The sequence below is a fragment of the Lonchura striata genome, chromosome 3 (genome assembly GCF_050655825.1).
Source record: "Lonchura striata isolate lonStrDom1 chromosome 3, ASM5065582v1, whole genome shotgun sequence".
In the NCBI taxonomy this organism is placed as follows: Eukaryota; Metazoa; Chordata; class Aves; order Passeriformes; family Estrildidae; genus Lonchura; species Lonchura striata.
Window position 1 is genome coordinate 39,098,201 of NC_140705.1, and position 18,885 is coordinate 39,117,085.

Genomic DNA, 18,885 nt, shown 5'->3' on the forward strand with positions numbered 1-18,885 from the left:
TTTTATATCACCCAAGTTCAGCTATCTTAAGTTTGGGCATATAGTTTAACATGAAAGTCTTGACACCTAGGCTCTCTCTTTTCAATTATCTCCATGGAATGACTAATAGGATATGTATTTTAGATATTTAAGACCAATATATACTTGAGGATGCCTGTGTCTCTCCACTAACTGTAAATGAAGTTTAGGTAAATGGCTGAACATATAAAATAAAAATATATAAATAATTTATTTATATAAATATCTAAATCTTGGGTAGATAAATTGGATTAAGCATATACTACCTTAAAAGTCCAGCATGAAATAACATCATTTTTATCTGCACAGACTTTTCAGTCTTGAACTATCAAAGAACTGTTTTAGTGTGCAGAGAGCATTAATGAGTGTAAAGGGAGGGAAAAGGATTATGGTGTATGTAAAACATAGAGTAAATTGTAGAGGAAGATTTTCTGTGGAAATGTTAATTTTCTGGAGCAAGGCCTAGAATCCAGATGCAAACAGCTCTCTGCTTGTTAGTTTTGAAGGGTAAACACAAAATGGCTAGTTATACCTGAGGACTCTTTGGAAACTAGGATAAATCACAATTACAATTATAAAATTAAAGACTAGGCTGAGAGAAGTTATTACAAAATGAAACATTTTTCTGTTTTACCTTGACACTAAATCACATACTCTAGATAAAATGGGGTTGGAATTTTTGCTTGGGATCTCAGACAAACGCAGCATGGAATTTGAAAGTCAATATGAACTATTACTAGGGATACTAGAAAAGATGCAGGAAGGGATTGTGATAACCAAAATACTCTAATTCCAGTGGCTGAAATCATTCAAGTATCTCTTCCAGGACCTGCACTGAGTTTTAGAGAACTGACTTCTGCCGTTGTTATATAATCACTGGTAAAAAGGTCACCTAACGTTATTATCCAGGTTTGGTGTTTAAATTCTTACCAAAAACCAATGAGTTTTCAGAACTCACATTCAAATAAATTAATGGCAATAAATAGGAAACCTAGCTGACGTCCTGTACCATTTTTGTAAGGCAAAGTCAAATCTTTCCAAGTTTATTCTTCCTAGCTGATTTTTTTTTACACTGGTTTGATCTCTAAAACATCTTTGAGATACAAAGCTGAATGGGTACAAATCTGTCCATAATTTGTACATTTCCTCCAGACTTATAAAACTGCAAGCAGCTGCAAGCTAAACAGAACAATCCCATTTTGAAGAGCTATTTAAAAAGTTTGAGTGGCAATATCCTTCGTATGGCATATGAGGCAATAAACACAGAGCAGTTGATTTTTGTGTACTTCACTCTTAAATTATTAAGCATTTTTCTTGCAGAGATGGTTTCTATTTCATTCTCTGTGCTCTGAAGTCTATGCAAAGCAAAGCTGCCTGATGGACACTTGACTTTTATTTTTTCTTCGTGTTCTTCTTTAACTTAAAATAAAGGTAATCAGTAGGGAATGGCTGTATGTGGGGAAAGATCATTCCAACTACATTAAAATAAATAATACTATAATCCCTATTTAATTATTTTGGTTGAAAGGAAGTAGTTATAGCTGCTTCTAACTTGAATGATTTTTGCTTTAGCAGCATTTAAAACTCGTCGTTGTTTTAAAAGTGCATTTATGAATAAAACATTGGAGTTCCAAAAACAGTCTGGCTTTGCAGTGTTGTGGATTGAGAGGAAAAAAAAAAGCAATTAATGGGTATGATAGAATTTTACCTGATATTTTATGGGCAGAAATCTTACAGCTGATTTAATAACTGAATCATCTTAACTGCAGAGGTAGCCTTGAGAATTACATCAATAGTTTTGAATGGGCCCGATTTAATTCCTATCTTTTGATTTGGCCCCACTTCAAAGTGCTATACTGTTAGCAGGAGTATTTACAAATGGATTGCTAAAAGGGCAAGAGGGAGTAGATACAAATTAGATATTACAAAAAACCCATAAATTAGATATTGCAAGAAACAACACCAGTGTCCTTTCAAAAGAATTGCTAACTCTAGAAACAAGCAACATTAAGACTAATATGGAGATTCTTTTCCCTTTATGGGAGACATTATGTTCTATTTTTTCAGTCTTTTTGAAGCCTGAGTGCCTTCAACTTTGATTGACTTTGAGACGAGATACAGGCATCCAACACATCACAAGATTAAATCCTTGCTAGCATGTGGAAGTAAATCTCTCCCTCAGTCTGCTACATGGGTGCCTGTGGGTTTAGGGAAAGGTGCAGGTTGCAATTAGCTTCAATGAATGCCCAGGATTTCTGAACTCTACAGAAAAGATATGGAATCACTATGAGATACAAAATCCAACTCCAAAGGGGCCCCTTGTGTGGTCTTAGACAATCATTAGGTTTGCACCAACACCCCTACTGCTAATGGCAAGGTCCTAACAGCAAAAAGGAAAGGCTAATCCAAACAGCAAACTCAACAAGGCCTCATTTCATGCTATTTTCTGGTTCACTCTGAACTACTGTCACTACCAGATGCTTTTCATTTCACTTTCAGTACCCACACATAAGCAAGCTAAGTAACTGCTTCCTGCTTTCAAAAACAGAGCCTGTAAGTAATCCTATCCACCATCAAGCATCTGATATTATTGGATAACCAGTGCCTTACAAGTGAAAGTATGGTCTAAACAACATCCCAAGATGCAGTTCCCCAGCTTATGTATACTAGAATGTTATTAACATGGTGGGTAATTCTAAATAGATCTCCTGTCTACACAGAGTTTCACTTAAGAGATTAATCCTTGTATGTTGGAGTCTGTGATGAAAGTTAAGTTTCACAAAACATTCAGATTTTCTTTGCAAGTCCTCCTTTTAAGAACTGGTATGAAATTCCAGAGAGACACAGAGTGAAATAGCTCCAAATTCTGCAAACACCATCATGGCTAATTGGAAAGTTGTGTGTCAGAAAATCCAGGGGGTACTCAACAGCAGAAATTAATTTCTGTCTAATGCAGTTTTCTTTTCAGGTGAAGTCACCATGGAGATGAACACACCTCCCAAAGCTGTACTGAGGCACCTCCTCTTCTGCAGCTACTGTGGACTGTATGACCAGCAGCAGGAGAGGCACTGGACAGGCCCTGCTCTGAATTAGAGCCAGCATGAGATTGGACCACCAAGCATCAAGGTTTGGGGTCCACATCTGCTATCAGTCCTTGTGCCTAGACACAGTGGGCACTGAGATGAGGCAGGATCCTAGCCCTAAAGTGCATATTGTCACATAACCTTTCTGCTAGCCAAAAAACATTCACAGATGCCTCTTTCCCACTCCTCACATCAAGTAATGTTTTTATTCCCTGGCAAAAAGCTCACTCATTTGTCCTCAAAAATGCCATTGTGTTCTTTTCTGGAATGCTGTGGGCTTTGTCCTGTGTGGCAGGGATTTCTGTCTGATTTTCATGCATTTTACTCTGTGAGAGAACTCAAGACTGAACAGTCAGGAGAAAGAAAATGAGGAGGAACTGCTAGGCAGCAAAAGGGTTCTTGCCACAGTTTTTTCTTACTGCTTTATTGACTATCAGTGTCAAATAGTTAAGCAGGGAACCTGTGGCTCATTTTCTTTTTCATTCTTTGTGATGCTTTAATAGAGAAACATCCCTGGAGCTTCCTCAGCTGGACCCCAGCTTCTCCAAGTTCAAAGGTAAGGTCTCTTCAAGAATTGAAAATCCTGTTACACAGAGGTATTGTAGGATGTCCTAATCTCCATACCTTCCACTTATGTAGATGCAAATGTGGCATTTCCTCCAAGACATGGTCACATGTGCAGGAATACAAATGAATAGGAAAAGTTTCATTTAATTACATAAGAAAAAGCAACAGTCAAAAGCAGCAGTCTGCAGTCTCCACAGTGGTGGTAGTTTTGCAAAGAGTTTACAGTGTTGAATATGCAAACAGTTAGTTCATTTAATCTGGGACTATTTAATGTTTCAAAGTTAAGCAGATGCCTAATTGCAGCATTCACAGAGCAGTAAAAATGCCTGAAGTTAATGGTCCCTGACAGTTTTTTATTACAATCCTTATTTTAGATAAGTTTTTCTTTCCCATACATGATTTATACCTGGTGGTTTCTTATAAACTCAGCAATTTATAGATTATAAAGTCAAATTATTCTATCCCATTTCTTCAAGTAATGAGTGGATGAGGTCAAGCAAGTGTTAGGTACATACAGCAAAGAATTTAATTGGACTTATTATAAGTTATTTGTTTCCTTCGCCATCTAGCTCACAGTGCAGGTATGTTTGTGGCACCTTTCTCAGCCCTGATCCCTCATTGTCCAAACTGGAGAATGTGGGAAAATGCACCATGGGTCTTCACCTCAGTAGTTCAAACCTTCATTTAATGGAAAGCAGGGTCAGGCAGATATATAAATGTGGTTCATGCCTGTCTCCTGTGCCGACAGGGAGCGAGGTTGTAGCTTGGATGTGCACAACTCTGAGGAGCTGTGAACCTGCCCCAGATCCCACAATATTCATATAATGAAGTGTGAACTATTTTGGTGAGAGGAGATTCTCTGGCACAGCCTGTCTCTTAACCCCCAACCACATTTCATGCTATTTTGGTTTTTAAAAGGTTCTGTGAAACCTCAGTGTATTGCATAATTGTGTTAATGATAATGCAAAAATTAAAGCATACCAATTCTGAATTCAGAATCAAAGCAGCCTAATACTTAATGGCTTATAAGCTTTGACATTTCATAGGTCTTCTGGGACACTTATGAAATATCCATCTTCTCTTTTGTGAAACTCAGCTGAATATTTTTCGCTATTCTGTATTAACATTTGGTACTATTTGAAGGTTTCCTCAAAGGATTGCAAAGGATTTCTGGTAGGCTGCACATATAATAATATTTCCACCCCCATCCTTATGTTTTATAGCTATAGTATAGACAAGCTGCTTACAAGTTTACACTAAAGGACATAGTCATCATAAAAAGTAATGAGCCAAAATTCAGAATTCCTCCCTACATAGAATCAAGCGCCTGTAGCCTAGTAATTACTCCAGTGCAAGACATTAAGTCAAAGCTTCTAAGAGCTCCTTCTTGTAGCAGCTGCTAAATGATTAATATAAGGTTGGTAGATTTCACAGGAGAATCTGTTAAATAAAGGAAATTTCAGTGCATATGCAAAGTTTCAATTCTGCACAATTTGGTTTAGAGTCAACATACAATATTGCATATTTTATGGTTCCAAGAGGAGTTCAGCATTCATTAAGAAAATACAGATGGTTTTCAGATAAGTAAGAAGATTTCACAGCCATTTCTTTTCTCCCTGCTGTGAAACCTGGAGAGAAAATAACAGTAACAATGAACTCACTATGGCTGAACCTCAAGGCTCATTTCTGCCAAAATATCAAAATCCTGAATTCATGTTAGCAGTCAAGTTCCACCAAGTTTAACAGAGCTAAGCTATTTACAGGGCTTTGACATGTGTCCCTCTTTTCTCCAGTGGCACTTTTCTTACTTTGAGAAAATCCAGCATTTTTGGGGGTGAGATTGTCAAATTATTGTGAACCCTGAATAGAGAGCAGTGTGCAGAGCACAGCATTCTGACTCTTCAGACTCGTGGAATGAGAATTCAGTCCCTGAGAGATGCCACATCTGCACCGGAGTCCACACAGACTCTGCCTTGCCCTGCACTAATGCAGGGTGGAGGGAGGAGTGAAGAGATAAGGGTCAAACCCCCTGTGCTGCACTTCTCTGCACAGCAGGACCTAATTGTGCCAGAAATCTGCATTCAGCGTGCTAATATCCTGTAGCATTTGGGGGAAAAAAAAAACAGATAACAAGCATGGTTTGCTGGTCTGAATCCGCTCAGGAAAAACTGATTTTTCTCAGTTTTCTTGGCTAAAAAATAAGGATTTCAGAATTTCTTCCCACATGATTTCTGCCTGCAGAAAGAGAATATTTGATGAATGATGCAAGTATGAACACTGAAAAACAAATAATGGACTATCAGAATTTAGATCAGGAAGTTAGTTTTACCTTCACCTTACACTCTTAAAAATATTATGCCTTCTGCCTCCAGTGTCTGTGTTTGAGTTCCCCTCTGTTATTCTAATGCATTCACTATTTTTCTCCTGAAGCATCTAAGAATAAGAACAAACACATACATTGAATATGCACACAAAGATATATATTGTTACTTCCCCAAAAGACCTTCCACACTAAAATAAAAATTGGGATATATAAAAACTTGAACATACTTGAAAAATTATGCTTGTTAAACCAAAACTCTTCACCACTGTGATGAGCTAGTTTTGACTGGAATTGAGTTAATTGTCCTCATAGCAGCTAGTATGAGCCTATATTTTGAATTTGTACTGGAAATACTGTTGATAAGACAGGAATGCTTTCTTTATTGCTGAGCAGTGCTTGCAGAATCAAGGCATTTTCTACTTTTCACCCCATCCCACCAGTGAGTGTGGTATTCACATGCCCTCTGAAGAAAGAGAGACTTAGCTTTCTCAGGATTTGTCCTGAGAGAAGCTGTGAGAGAAGCAAAGAGAATCAAAATAATTCCTATCTCATTCACTGCTCCTGTGTTTGTGCCCATGTGGAATGTGGTATGGAGATTGTTTACCCAAGGTGATTGCTTGATTGGATTCTGGTGATGGTTGTTTGGATTCATTGACCAGTTGGATCCATGTGTGTGTCAGGGCTCTCAGGAGAGAGTCACAGGTTTGCTGGTTGGTTTAGTTAGTGATAGTTCTTGTTAGTGTAATATAGTTATAGTATAATATAGTAAAATAAAATCATTAATTAACCTTCTAAAATCATTGAAGTCAGAGCATCATTCTTCCCGAGCGGCGGATCCCAGCACCGATAAGTGAGGAGGCTGGGGGTGCACAAGAAATTGGGAATGGGCACAGCTGAGACAGCTGACCCCAACTGACTACAGGCATATCCATTAACATTGGTATCATGCTCAGCTTATAAATCTGGGGGAAAGGAAGGGGTAGGGGGATGTTTGGAATGATGGTGTTTGTCTTTCCAAGTCACTGTTATGCTTGATGGGGCCCTGCTTCCCTGGGGATGGCTGAATACCTGTCTGTCAATGGAAAATGTTGAATTAATTCCTTGTTTTGCTTTGCTTTTGTGCATGGCTTTTGCTTTACCTGTTAAACTGTTTTTATCTCAGCTCATGAGTTTTCTCACTTTTACCCTTCCAATTCTGCCCACCCCCATTTCACTAGCAGCTGCATGGAGCTGAGTTGGCAGCTGAGACCAAACCATAACAATACCCTAGGCTGTCTTCACCCTCTAGGATGCAGCACTGGGCCTATATACAAACACTCCACAATTAAGTGAAAATACTAGCTTAAGGCTACTTTTCTCAAGCAGTTTGGTCTCACCCTTGCTCTCAAAACTGAGAAGCTGGCCATTATTTAAGTTTTCATTGAAGATCTTGTAATCTGCTTATTTTCAGGATCTACCAGATCTTTTGCAGACAGCCCTGAGCTTGTTCTGCTTGTACTTGGAGCTGGCAGAATGCAAGCAAGGCTCATCCAGAATTCCCATCATTTCCTTAGGCAGCTCTTTGCTCTGAGCAAGGCTTACTGTATTACTCCAGGCATGGTGCTTTCAGTTTAAAGCTGGCGAGTACGTTGTTGACTTACAGTACAGGTGAAACAAGCTTCTGTAAAAGTACAAAAATATCTCTGCACAAATATATGTTTATAAATATGTATGGTCTGACACTATTAGACAGAATGTCAGGCTACAGGCTCTTACTGATATTTCAAAATCCTACCTGGAGCTCAAACTTAGGGCCTTAGCTGTCGTACAGAGCCTCACGCATGCAAATGCAGAACTTGTACTGCAGACAAGTTTTTCCATAAAAACAAAATCAAAATCACTGTCTACTTTGTATTTATTCTATCTGAGTACAAGGGCTGTCTCTACACTACCAGACTGATGTCCACATCTGCATTTACCAGTATTGCTAACCTAGGGGAACATTCTTGCAGTGGTTTTGCAGGAGGTATCTCAAGAGGCAGAATGATTTTTGAAATATGGTTTAAACAGATTTGTTTAGTGTCTGCACAGACTTTGAAGCTTTGGGCTCCATTGACTTAGGCCAATAGATTGGGTAGAGAGATTGCCACATGATCTTGCCAGCTATGTCAGTTTCTGTGTTCTACTGTAGGTTAACATGTAAACCCTATATTTTTATCAGGTATTCCTATTTTGCTATGATATCTCCAGACTGAAAGAGTGAAGGGCTACTGCAGACTCTCTTACAACTGGCTATACATTAGTTATGGTTCTAGTGAAATCTCTATAGAGATTTCTCTATAGAGATGAAAACCTGTCTTGCAAGACTTCTGCTGTAGTATTAATGGAATATTTTATATATAATATTTATTATATATATAGTACTATTGGAATAATTTATATTCAGCATATATATAGCATATACTGGTGATATGGCTCAAGATTTTAGTGGAATTTTGTCATATAACTTTACATTTAAAGCCTTCTACTCCAAAGCAACTGTATTATACTGGCAGGGAAAAAAAAATATTACCATAAATATTCAGTGAATTCTTCATTGGTTACAGTGAATCATATTTCCTGTATCTCTAATATACACATGCAGGATTACTGTGGTTAAAACTTCCTTGATGAAACATCCAAGATTATTATATGTCTGAGAGTATAAGTATTGCTTTTGGACATTTTCTTTTTTTTTATTTTTACCTTTTTACAGTTTCTTCTTGAATTATTAGTTTGTACAGCTTGAATGTGAAGATAGCTATACAAGTGACAACCACAAGTCTTCTTAGAACTCCCAAAAATCTTTGAAGCTTTTGTTTCTCTGTCTGGTGTATTTTAACTCTGTGTGACCTGAGTGATTGACCTTTAGTGTGATTACTTATGTGGGATTTAAACTCGAATGTTGCTGAAACCTTTAGACCTCATCATGCTACCATGCAGTCTCCTTACACACTTTTTTTCTGATCTAGATGTAAGAAAAACCCTTTCAAAAAGTAAAAATCCCATCATTTGTTGCCATGTCAAGCAATCATATTGTTAAAACTTTCCTTATCGCACCATGATGGGAATTGTGCCTTTGTAAAAAGGAAATTGAGACCTCGAATGAAGCCAGAACTGCCAACAGAGATCTGGTGTTTTAAAGGGAACCTGTCATGAATTCTAATTATACTGAATGAAATCACCCTCAGCCTCTCTTGCTTATGAAGCACTCCACTTACCCAGAAAAAAACTGTGTTCAACAGGTATGCCAGGCTTTTTCATCCATTTGTCTTTTCACTCTACAAGTCATCTTGTTATTGTGGTAAACATTCTTCTCAAATAGACTCAAATTCTCAAAAAAAAAAAAAAAAAAAAGGAGTTTGATCTTAATAAATCCAGATAAAGAAGAATAACCCCAACTCAACTTTTGAAAATTACCCAATGAATAATGGCATAGAAGTGGCCTGGAATAAAGCAAGTAAAGTCACAGATTTTTCAAGAGCAACTATGTGTTACTGTAATTTTTTACTGATATGAAAAAAAACTAAAGTAAAAAAACAACAAGCACCCACAAACAAACAACTAAATCCTGAGCCATAAAGAAAACAGTAATAGATGTTGTATTATATCAAACTTTCTAATTTAGCTCTTACATGTCTGGCTAGCTCAGTGAGTTTATCTAGTATTAGATTTACTAATTTGTTTTACGATTTCTTACTGTTCAACAAATTGTGCAAGCACAAATCATTATCAAAAAAACTGAAATAATTACAATACAGAATGATTGCAAAAATATATTCCTTGTTTTTATTTTCCAAATTTATAATATAAGAACTCTATTGAAATGCAAGATACATTGACTATGTTTTGGAAAGACAATGAGGTTAAAGAACCTGCATACATGTGTCAATAAATAATAAAGAAAACTATTAACCTCTTTTGCATGGGTCATTTTTTTCTGCAGTGATATCATCTGTGCATTTTTATTATGACAGTTATGCTATTGCCACTGGATTTAAAATCCTATATACCTCCTATTGTTAATTATTTTTAATAACAACGAAGTAAATATACATGAAGCTAAAATTACCAGTTTGTAGAACCATAGCACTAACCATCCAGATTAATAACTAACATTGTGAGTATGAAAATTTAAGCTTCCAACAAAGGACAAATAATTTATATATCTATCTAATTCTCCCTCAGTTTTATATGTGCATGAATACCACATAAGACATGTGCTGTCCTACCTTCACACGCTTTTTCCTATATCTACACACATTGTCCAATGCAAATAGACTGTAGCTTGAAATAATTACGAACAAGAGGCTGTAATAGCAGTCTGTTCATCACTGTGTTATTTTTGTCAAGAGCAAAGAAATTGAAACTGAGCATCCTGAAATTGCTCAGAATGACTCATGACAGTGTGAAAGTAAATTATATTCTCCTCATCTATTGAAATGGGGGTAGTGATATTTACAGTGTCTGGTTTTGTTTATGAAGTGATTTGGAGATGAAAGGTTCAGTTTCACACTGACTCCTTCTGTTGTGCCAGAAAAGGGTCTTGCATTTCCATCCTGCGGACCCATATGCCCCACAAGGACAAAGATTTGAGTGTCAAAGTGCTCTGCAGATACAATCCTTAACATGAATATTAGGTTAATAACTATCTGAAGCTGCTGTGAGAAATTAGAGCACAATCTTCAGTAACAATATTATCCTGAATGTCGTTCTAGATATACTTATTTCCTTAGTATTAATATTACTTTCCTGTCTGATGTAATTTTGTTCCTGTGTTTTTGTTTAAAGTTTTAAGAAGCATCAAAACAGGGTTTCATAAAATCAGTGTCAAGAACATATCATGGATGTATATGAATCCTGATGCATTTCAGCTCTAGAAACAGAAGTCTCCAAAACAATTTTAAGTGAAAAACTTAATGTAATTGTAAGTGAAAGTTTTCTCTTATCCTTTCTGAGGAAAAAGCACCAGAAGGCTATACAGCATTTTCAACTACATATCCTTAATTGCAACACATTACACAGTGGAAGTACTGGCAGCTGTACCACCTTCTCAGAAATTATATAGTCTGTGTCTTTGTCTCAGCAGATGGTATTTTTATGACCCACAGTTCCTATCCTATGCTCAGAAAGTCTAGAGAAGAAAACAGAAATCAAGCAAAATTGGGAATATAATTTTCATTTTGCATTTCAAAAGACAGCAACCAAAGTTTTTCAATCTTAATAATAGCCTTAACATTAAGAATTATGGAACTAAATGTTCTGATTTCAGAGATACACAGTAATGTGTTAAATACAGCTTCATGTGGAAATCCTGTCAATTTATATAGGTGTCCTACCAAGCATTAGTGACTTGGGCAGAAGAGCTTCAAAGAAACAAGTGTTGTTTGCAAAGAAAGCCTCTATATGATCCTGGAAAAACACAGCACTTCCCGCTGCTCACTTTTGATAAGGCTGAGTTTCAGCAAGGGTTTTCAGCATCCCACATCAATTCCATATAGTATGGTCATTGTGACATATAAATAGTAGATCATATCATATTGTTTCACCTTCACGAGTATGGATTTGATCAATCAAGAATACCAAAATACATACCTCTCTTCATTTTTATCTTATCTCAATCTACATGCTTATTCAAATTTCATTTTGTGCTCATTTTGCCTGGAGTGGAGTCAATTTCCTTTATAGTAGGTAGCACTGGGTACCACAGGGCGTCATGCTTAGCATATAAAGCTGAAAAAGGAAAAAGGAAGAAGGGTGCGATCTCCAGAGTGATGGCATTTGTCTTCCCAAGTAACTGTTATAAGTGATGGAGTCTTGCTTTCCTGGGGATGGCTGAACAGCTGCCAGCACATGCAAAGTGATGAATGAATTCCCTGTTTTGATTCGCTTGAATGTGCAGCTTTTGCTTTAGCTGTTAAACTGTCTTTATCTCATTCCCAAGTTCTCTTGCTGTTATTCTTCTGACTCTGCCCCCATCCCACCATCAGAGAAGTGAGAGAGCAGCTCTGTGGGACTTGGTTGTTGTCTACATTAAACCATGACATATTTTGAACTGGTATTTTGAAAATAGGATAGGTGTTTCAAAATTCTTCATTTTTTATATGTTCAAAGATTTGCAACTGAGCTTAGCTGCAATAAACAGCAAGAAGACTTAAAAGCAGCTCCACATCTTTTAGTTCATTATCAGTATGTGAACATTCTGGTTCATACTGTACACCATTTAATAAATGCCTTTCTGTAGATGTACAAATACAGATGCACCATCATACACTCAGTTCTGGTCTTTGTATTGCTGTAAATCTACCATAACTCCTCATTGGCTATTTCTTTGGTTTCTATGAGTACAACTAGAGGACAAATATGGCCACCCTAAGTGAATAAGAAAAAATGTGGACAGCTTCTACCCCTTTATCAGCTTGTGAGAAATAGACCAAAGCAAACAAATAATTTCCCAGATGTTAGAACACCTAAAGAAACTGTCATACTGATAAATCCCAGAGTACTTCTTGAGTAAACAAGTGTTTATATTTAAAATCCACAATGTAATCCTAAAGAATTCTTTCTATCCTACTCATTGCTCATGGTTAGAGCTAATTGGAAGCCGTTTTCTCAGTCTATTGATGACTAATGAGTGGCATTTTGATTTTTTAAACACAGTATTCTTTCATCCAATGTAGAAAGGCAGAAGAAATTAGTGGTTTCTTAACTTAAAATTTCAGAGCAGAGAATTATTTACATGGTGAAAAGGCAAAGGAGGACACACAACAAGCCTTATTTAGACAAACGCCCCACTGAGAGCTAGGAGAGTTTGGGACCACAAGTAGTAAGCAAAATCAATTAATTTTGGTCTAACTCAAGTAAAGTTATTGATTTTATTTAAGGACTTGATCTTCAATGCTCATTAGTTGCCAGCATGAAAAATTAATCTCATTTGACAGGACAGTATTGAATGCAGAGATTGCAAGACTCTGAGTTAAAAAAGTAGAAGGTAAAAGACACTCTGTATTTATATGCTCAGAATTTCTTGGTGGTGTGTGGGATGTCTTTCATTCTTTCTTTGTTTAAAAATATAAAACTATGAATATCTATACAAAGTTTAGCTTTCTTGCCCAGCACTGTACCTCCTTTCATTCTGTCAGCACAAAAATTATGACCCATCCATGTATTTGAATAGATGTCTTCATAAGCTCCTTAAAGAATGATGAATAATGCCATTTACATTTCTATAATATACAACCAAACTAGACATAAAAATGGTCAAAAGATATGTCCAAGAAAAAGAGACAATAAAGAAAAATATAAGTTAAAAAGGCAAAATGTTAAGTGAGCTGTATCCTGATGGAGCTTCAGGGATAATAATGCTTCTAGCTGGCTCTGGAAAAAGACAGTCCACACTAGACTTTGACTTTTGAATTTACTAAAATAGCAGGTTTCAGATCAAGACCTGAAATTTCAGCTCCCAAAGATCAATAGAGTTTGGGAGTAGCCAACCATATCATACAGATCCTGGTGTGGATTTTCTGTACATCTTGTACTTGCCCTCCAGTGGCTGTGGATGATGTAAATTTTGAAGAGAGGTCAGCAACGACCTTGCCTTGAAGGAATAATCAATCAGAGATGAATCTTTGCATTTTTGCCTCAGGATTATGGAAAGGCACCCTCCTCATTCTCTACTGCCTTGCATTGTATGAATTCATCAAAATCTCTCTCACCTGTACAGAGCAATATACAAATGTTCATAAGTGACAAGCACTGATGGAACCTGCCACTTGAACTAGGTATGAAAACAGTGAGTAGGAGGAAGCCTTATAAAGTTTCAAAGATAATATTGTTGCAGATTTTTCCACTTCAATTCATTAGTTTTTATTTGATCCAAGTCAATTATTTGTTCTGTGTTTCTATTGTACTAACTTCCAAAGGTTTTTTTTTTTTTTTTTTTTTGAGGGCAGGCAAAGTCTTTTTGTCTTATCACCTGAAGTATAGATAAAAGATTATTTGTTATCAACTTGAAAATATGCATGATATCTGATGGTCTGACAAATAACCATAAGGAAGATATTCTTACACTAACACATTCCCAGAGCAGCTAGACTACAGTGACACCAGAAAACAACAGCCTAGTTTCCCTCTCAACCCCAAAAGCAGTCTCTGCTTTCCAATGCTCCGGCAGGGTCACAGGCCACTGCCCAGGACCTACCATACAAAGCAACTGTACTGTTCTAATGTGAAGCAGAAATATCTCTCACTTCATACAAACAGAGCAGACCCAAGACCCAAAGCAGACAGATGTCCCAAGGAGCACACTGCTGAGAGTGACCTGGATATGGCCCACTGCTCACCACAGCTTCTCCAGAGTCCTGAAAAAAAATCAGCTTTCTTTGCTGCTGCCATCCAGGAGAGGCTGAGACATGAAGGCTGCTGCTTATGGTGCTCCAGTCTCTATAAAATCTTCAACCCCTGTGCTCTACGATTGCCATCCCTCTTGTCTCAATTGAAACAGCAAGTAGTTTCCCCAGGATTTCTTCTTGACTCCCCCATCCACCTCTGTCCCCTTTCTTCTGTTTCTCGTGCTGCTGTGGCAGGAGTAACCCAGGGTCAGTCAAAACCTGAATTGTCTTTTTAGAGCAGCATATTAAATTTTGCCAATAATGCTGAAAATCACTGCACTACCTCTGAAAAAATATAAGATCAGAGCCATGATTTACTTCTGTGCCACACAGCACTGAATCCTGCCCTGACCTTAATGTATGTTCTAAACCTCCTGTCTTCAAGCAGATTAGCTGAGCTTGAGCATATACTTAATTGCTGTCTTGAGCTAGGCTAGATTAAACCTCTAGGCCTGTCAAAACAGAAATATTTTAAAGAGCACATGAAAAAATAATCCAAAAGAGGGACACCGTGAAATTCCATCAGCCAGAATTAATTTTTTTCCTTCTGCATGTAGAAAGTGAACTGGGTCATTCAGCATTCAGTGACTTTTTTTCTTACATGCTTTACCACACACAGCAATTACTTCTCTAGATTTAGATCGCAGTCACAGGAGGTTTAGTAATTTAATATTTTAAAATGAAGTGGCACTTCAAATTAAAGGGGCACAAATACTGTTTGAACATGGCAAATGCTGATCGTATAATTACATGGCAATTAATTTTCATGTGGTATCTGTGTGATTATGAGATAAATATATGGCTTTTCTGTCTTCCAAACAGCACAGCAGTTTACCAGTTAATTACTTTTATATCTGCTTAGTGTAATTACACTGTAATCCATGAAAGTCTGTACATATTCTGTCATTACTTCTTGTTTACTAATAGCAGCACACAACTGCCTTAGGTCAGATCTCATCCTTTTCTCAGTATCCCGACACCTTGGCATAGGTGTAGTTCTACAGAGGAAAAGGAATGCAGGAATTCAGGGGAATTTCTTGGGTGCTTCACACGTTATAGACAATCTGCAATGTGCTCTGGTTCTGCTAGGATTTCTTGCTCTGCAAAGCAATGAGATTTCCAAGACCATTGCTAGAATTTGAATTTTCATATTTTGGACGTAGGACAAAGAGAGGCACTGAATAGCTTTGCATCCATTCAACTACATTTTTTTCCTGAGTTGCTTTATTTAAATACAACAATACTTAACATTCTCTGTGCTTCTTCCAAACTGATACTTCATGAAAATATCTCAGACAAAGAAATAGTTCAGTTGAAGAAAAATAATCTAAATCTCATCAAGCAACTTCTCCATGTCCAAGAGAAAGATCCTCCCACCTGCAGCTGGAAAAAGAAGTGAGGGAAGGGTAAGAATGTCCAGTTGTTCTCTGTTCTCACTGGCATTCAAATTTAGCAGGCTGCTGTTCCAGTATGAGAGATTACAATGATGAGCATTATCCCACATGTGATATGAATGGAGAAAAGACATAATAAAACTATAGTAGCTCTATATAACTTGTGCCTTGTGGTTTGAATGTCTGCTATGGGCTTAGTCTGTGTGTATTGTTCTTATTGTGCAAATGCAATTTTTTGTCAGGGGGAGAGAAAATGCTGCAAGGCATTTTCATTACATTTGCATTTACATTTATTTACTGCATCCTCTAATTAACACTCATGGTTAGATATGTAACTTAAGCTCCCCTCAGTGACTGACACCTTATCTAGGGCATTGTGCATTACCATGTTTTGGTAATGTTGCTTAAACATCATATGGAAAAAAATGGGCTGAAAGACAGCATAACTAAAAATTGGAATATTTAAACTATTATTAAATCAAAGGGGTGTTTAGGAGGTTCTAGATTAAAATTTTGAGGACTAGGAGATACCCTTCATCATGAAACCAAATGCTAAAGGAACTGACCTACAACAAGCTATGTGAGAGAAATTATTTTTTCTAGACTCATGATTCATAAATCATCTTCAAGGCAAAACATTGTGACTTCTCTGTGGTAGCAGTTTCAACATCATAAACTATGCATTGTTCTAAAACAAATGACAGCTTGCAATGTCTTTGTTAATAGCACAATAATTCTAGATTTTTACTCAGATAATGAATTTTCAATGCATCCAAACTTACAGCATCAGACTTCAGAAAGTCCTTGTTGTTATGTTTCACTTGCTAAAGTCAACAGTGTTTTGAAAAGCTTTTTAAAATGTTAATTTTGCACTGGAAGTAAGACATGATTCACCATCTGTCACAGAGGTTCACTGGTTATATTTGGATCCATTAATAAACTCATAGGTTGCAGATGAGTAAAGGTGAGCCACCCCCCAGCGGAAGCAGCCGGCCCAAACCTTTGCCTTGTTTCACGGCCAGACTGTTAGAGTTCATTCTGATTCAGAGAAATTGCATGGTATGGAAAAGACAAGTTAGTCACTCTGTCTGCATAACAACCCGCCCAGATGGATCCCTGCTGGATTGCAGGTCTGGCCATGCCAAGCAAGCAGGATGACACCTTACCTTCCTCTGCCTCTGGAGTTCAACAGGAGCTTCAGGAGACACAGAGGATTTAAAGCCCTCTGAGGGCCTTTGTGAACAACTCTTCACTTTTTAAGTTTGAAGTATGAGCTAAAGGGTTTAAAGGTGGCAGCATTTCTGACCTTTAGCAAGGAATTGACATCACTTGTCAATTAATCTCCCTGACTTCTCCTGATTGCATCATTGTTAAACGTTTCTGCTTCCCTCTGTGTTTCTAATTGGTTTGTCTGATGAGATATTAACAACAAAGGGAACTGCTTTTCAGCCTAGCATTGTCTGAGCAGCAGAAGAGATCTCAGAGATTGCATTATCCTTACTCAAGCATCAGTTTTCTTGGTGCATTTCAGTGGCATTTCTGAAGCTTGAAGGAGAGGTAATCTGGAGATTAAAGAAATTAGAGAATCTACCCAAAACCTTATCCTTTCTCCTTCAGGTCTACCTTAGCATTTTCTTTTAAATCAGGAATGCAATATTTTAAAAAAATCGCCAGACTGTAGCAATTTACCATACTTTGGTTCACAATGCAAAGCATACATGAAATACAGGAACCGGATTTGTTTCGCTATATGTCCAAAACAGGGACTTCTAAGTTTAAAGGCACAAGCTGACGTCAGTCTGAGAAGGACTCAATAACAGACCATAAAAGACTCTTAACAGACCATAAAAGCACATACACATACACACACAAGTATTTAGTTATATTTTAAATTGTTATATTTCTCCTCATGGGAAGAAACATTTCAAAAATTGCTGGAAGCAGGAATAGATCCTCAGCTTCCATTAGTCCATTATTTCAGAGGAACTGTGCTCCAAAGAGAAGGAAACTAAAAGCTGAAGTGCATCAGGTAAGTAAACTGAAAAAACTGGCAAATTTCCAGATGGTGGCTATCTGTCAAGAATAGCTCATGAGATCTACCCCATACCTTCATTAGAACTTCAGAGAAGGTATGATACAGTGTCTCAGTAGTGTTACTGATTCCATATGAAGAATAATGTCTGTTAACCTTGTATTTAAGATGTTAAGTATATCTTTTTAGTTTATATTAAACTACTACATTATGAAGTTTTAAAATTTGACTTTTATCTCCCTGGAGTTACAGATACTCATCTGTTTAAGTACCTGGAGACCTGTTTTTAAGAAAACTTAGGAGAATCTAGATGAAGGCCACTTGAGGTCAATATCTTATGGATAAGGATTCAATTTCCTGTGATCATAAATGACAAATCAAATTTGGTTTTTCAGTGCTAATTTCACATGGTTGGGCATATCATAAGAAATAAGGATCTGTAGTTCCATACCATGGTCAACACTGTAAAGAGAATATCACTAGGATATCTCATTAAATATATGCCTGAAAATTGTATTGAATGTAGTGTTATTACTAATGAAAAATTCAATAACAAGACAAACTGAAAATTCACAAAAAATCAAACACTTTAGCTTAAAAGGGAATGAGCCAACATATTCTTTGTTGCTCTTCATCATCATTTTGCTTTGTCAGTTTTTAATAGCAATCTGTCACTGACAATATCTGGCATAACACACTCTTATATGTAAGACTGACTGTGCATGTGCATAGATTGACACGAGTGGAAAAGAATGTCTTACACCAGAAGCCATATACACCCAGATATATAGGTAATCTGAAGTGATTTGACAAGACTGTAAATAAAGTGTCATTTTCCTTCACAGGAAACAAAGTGGGAGAGATCCAGCCTCAGAAGTCTCTCTCACTATATTTTGTCTTCCTGTGAAATTCTACCAAAGAATGAAGGAAATACTTTCAGCCGCTTTCTCATTTGACTTTTACTCACAGAATGCTTTGCAACCAGAGGTAGCCCATCCTGAGTTCTCTTTCTTAGGTAGGTATTGTGAATTCCTTCCTCTCAAAGCTCTCATGATAATTA

The 18,885-nt window shown here is 37.1% G+C and overlaps 2 long non-coding RNA genes across 2 annotated transcripts in view; one reads left to right on the forward strand and one right to left on the reverse strand.

Annotated features, from left to right (window-relative positions):
- The first annotated feature begins 531 nt into the window (after nucleotides 1-531).
- The window catches only part of LOC146767868 (uncharacterized), a 36,356-nt gene continuing 18,002 nt past the window's right edge, over nucleotides 532-18,885 (forward strand). The window contains exons 1-2 of the long non-coding RNA XR_014953685.1: nucleotides 532-3,657; nucleotides 18,671-18,840. This is a non-coding gene — a long non-coding RNA (uncharacterized LOC146767868). The remainder of the gene's footprint in view (nucleotides 3,658-18,670; nucleotides 18,841-18,885) is intronic.
- LOC146767869 (uncharacterized) lies at nucleotides 5,201-8,288 on the reverse strand. The gene is made up of 3 exons (XR_014953684.1): nucleotides 6,219-8,288; nucleotides 5,998-6,101; nucleotides 5,201-5,903 (listed from the first exon to the last, which is right to left on the reverse strand). It is a non-coding gene; the product is annotated as an uncharacterized LOC146767869 (long non-coding RNA).